The following is a 3,389-nucleotide window of genomic DNA, read 5'->3' as shown; positions in this document are numbered from 1 at the left end:
AAGCTCCGAGGCGGTGGTGGCCACGTGCTGGGGGGCCCTGAGCCTGTCCCTCTCGGGAGCAGGTGCTCCGTGCGCGGCCTCGTCCGCTGGGGCTGGGACTGAAGGAGCCCACGTGGTGGCACCAGCGAGGCCCCGGGTGCGGCCGGCTACGAACAAAGAGGCGGCGGACGCAGGCGGCCAGGCGGAGCAGAGCACCGATGAGCACTGCCGAGCCGGGCCGGGCCGGGCCCAGGAGTGCGCAGGTGATGCGGGTGACCAGGCCAGGGTCGGCGGGCCCCTGAACCCGACGCCCCGGGCCGACGGGGAGCTGCGCGGTGGCTGCGTGTCCGAGGAGCTGGGCCCGCCATGCCCGGGGTCAGCTACACGGTGCCCTGGTGGGTGAACCTCCTGCACCGGCTGCCGCACTTCAGCCTGCGCTGGGAGCCCACCAGTGACCAGTTCCGGCCCAAGGACCCCGACTGCCAGAGGGCGCTGCTGCAGCTGCTCGGGGCCGCCACGCTGGCCTGCCTCGCCCTGAACCTCCTCTTCCTGCTCCTCTACTCCTGGCTGCGCTGCCGGCGGCGCGGGAACGAGGAGCACCTGGACACCGACTGCTGCTGCACCGCCTGGTGCGTGGTCATCCCCACGCTGGTGTGCAGCGCCGGCATCGCCGTGGGTTTCTGTGGCGACAGGGAGACCAGCGACGGCGTCCATTGGACCACCTACTCGCTCCGCCATGCCAACCGCACAGTGGCGGGGGTGCAGGACCACATGTGGGACATCGCGGCTGCCCTGAGCCTCACGGCGGAGCCGCGATGCCGTGATAGAGCGTGGGCCCGAGCAGCAGGCAGAGCCCGGACCAGGCCGGCATTGGGACCGCGGGGCCGGGCTGCTCCTAGCAGAGGCCCCCCAGCGGCTGAGGGGCCTCCTCCCAGCCCTCACGGGTAGCCGGGCACAGCGAGCCCCCGCAGCCGGGGAGCGTGGGGATCCCCCACGACATCCAGACCCAGAGCACCCCAGGAAAGCGGAGGGAGGCCTCCAGAGCTAACACAAAACGACTCCCCCGCCGGGGACGGCGAGGACTTCCTCCATGTTCAGTGGAAGGGTGAGATCTCGGACCTGTGGATGCGCGCCCCCGCCCCTCCCTGCGTTCTCAGTGGGGGGGCGGGGACTGCGCCCTCCATCTTGCCCTGGGTCCTCCACTTTTGGGCAAGGCAATGTGCTCAGCAGGGGCTTCTTCCCGGAGGAGGCCTCTGCTAGCCACACCCAGGATTTGTCTGGACTAACCGGTGATGGTCGGGGGAGGTGCGCGTCATCACTATGACCGCATCCTGTGTGGTGAGACGCCGACTCACACCTGGCCAGTCGGTGGGGCCCACGGTCCCCTCTCTCTTTGCCACTTGCTGCTGCGTCAGTAAGGAAGGTAGGAGAGCCAAGCCCGGGCTTGAAATAAAAGACTCTTTGCTTTTGCATCGGACTGGCTGGCTCCCTCGTGGCTTCTTGGGAATCTTGAAATCTGGGCATAACAGGAAAGAATGACTAATTCAGATTCAGTAGAGACCTTTTCTTTCTTTACTACTTATCTTATTTTGATGACCCTGAAATAGATCCCAAGATAATGACTTGTATGAAAGTGATGACAAAAAAAGTTTCAAAGGACAAAAATAGCAGGAAATGGAGAATTGGGATCAGAAATAGGAGAAAAATACCCTGGAGTGTTATTGACAGGTAGTATATTAAAAGTATGTTTCATTTTGGGAAGTGCTAATATAAATAGTACTGTGTATTTAAGTTCAAATTCTACTTATTCATTGATGATATATAAGAATATATTGACTTTTATATATTAACCTTGTATCCACAACCACACTATAATTGCTTATTAGTTGCAGGAGTGTTTTTGTCAATTGTTTTCAGATTTTCTACATAGCTGACCTTACCATCTATGAACAAATGCAGTTTAACCTATTTATTACCAATTTACATACATTTTGTTTTCTTTCCTGTTTTAATGTAGTAGGTAGGACAATTGTTCCTTTAAAAAATTACATTCTGTGGTATTACTAGGTGATTTTATGATACTGACATGATAGAGAGTAAGAGAGAGTTTGATAAGACTTGCTAACTTTCAGGATCAAATTTTACCTGTCTAATCCTCTTTGATTTTATAAATGAGGAAACTAAGGCTAATGACGAACAAGTTCACATTAGCTTAGTACTGAAAATAATGCTAACCTCTCTCCAGCTCAGTGACTTTCAACCATGGGTAATTTTATACCCCAGGGGATATTTGGCAATACATAATGACATTTTTCATTGTAACTATTTGGGGGAATGGGTTGCTACGGGCAGAGATCAAGTATGCTGCTAAATATCCTACAAGGTTTAAGGCATCCTCCCATAGCAGAGAACTATTCAGTTCAAAATGTCAGTAAGTCCAAAGTTCAGAGGTTAAGGAACTCTACCTACTAGGTGTATTAGTTAATTAATTAGCTAATGCAAATTGTTAGAACAAATTTTAGTTGCTTACAGAATGGAAACCTGTCCTTGTTCAAATGAGTCCAATGCAACTATTCCTGATTGGGATATTTTCTAGTGACCTAGGAATCAGGTCACTAGATATATTATCTATTGCTGTGTAACAAAATACTCCTAAGTTGAAGTCACTCATAAATTAAAATGGCTTAAATAACACTAACAAAAACACATTTTTTGTGTCTAGTATTTCTTGTGGGTCAGAAATTTGGGAGCAGCTTGGCTGGGCAGTATTGGCTGGAAGTTTCTCAGAAAGCAGCAGATATATGCCGGAGTTGCTGTCCTCTGGAGGCTTGAAGGAGGATGAAAGCTTGCAATAACTTCCAAGGGACCCACTGACAGAGCTGGGGGATTTGTGCTAGCCGTTGGCAGACACCTCAGTTTCTCTCCACATGGGCTTCTCCCCAGTCTGCTTGGGTGTCCCCATGACAGAAGAAGCAAGTCAAGGAACAGCCGTGGAGCTGCAATGCTTTTTATGACCTACCCTTAAAAATCACACATCACTTCCACACATTCCTCGGTGTTAAACAGATCGGCCACGATTCAATCTGAGAAAACACTACACAAAGGCGAGAAAATGTGGGAGGGGGGTCATCTTCAGTGCTGGTTATTACACTTCCTTACTTCCACCATCTGTCTCCCCTATATGCTATAGCAGCCTTCAGAGAGCACCACGAAGGACATCTCTATTTCAAACAACATGAAGAGAACAAAAAAATCACCTGTAAGAGATTTGGGGGTCAGAGTGGAGGTTGTGCACATTCTCTCTTGCTAAACAAAGACCATGAGGGGGTGAAGGGATGTAATGATCACTGTGCTCAGGAAGCAAAGTAAACAGGTGTGCTGTCATACTTCCAGAAACTTACTTGAACACA

At 51.6% G+C, this 3,389-nt stretch overlaps 1 pseudogene; it reads left to right on the top strand.

The window, feature by feature from the left end:
• The first annotated feature begins 29 nt into the window (after positions 1 to 29).
• On the top strand, positions 30 to 1,417 carry LOC102439677 (annotated as a pseudogene).
• The last annotated feature ends 1,972 nt before the right edge of the window (positions 1,418 to 3,389 follow it).

This window comes from Myotis lucifugus, unplaced genomic scaffold, assembly GCF_000147115.1.
Source record: "Myotis lucifugus unplaced genomic scaffold, Myoluc2.0 scaffold_288, whole genome shotgun sequence".
NCBI classification, from domain to species: Eukaryota; Metazoa; Chordata; class Mammalia; order Chiroptera; family Vespertilionidae; genus Myotis; species Myotis lucifugus.
This window is presented reverse-complemented; position numbering and strand designations above follow the sequence as displayed.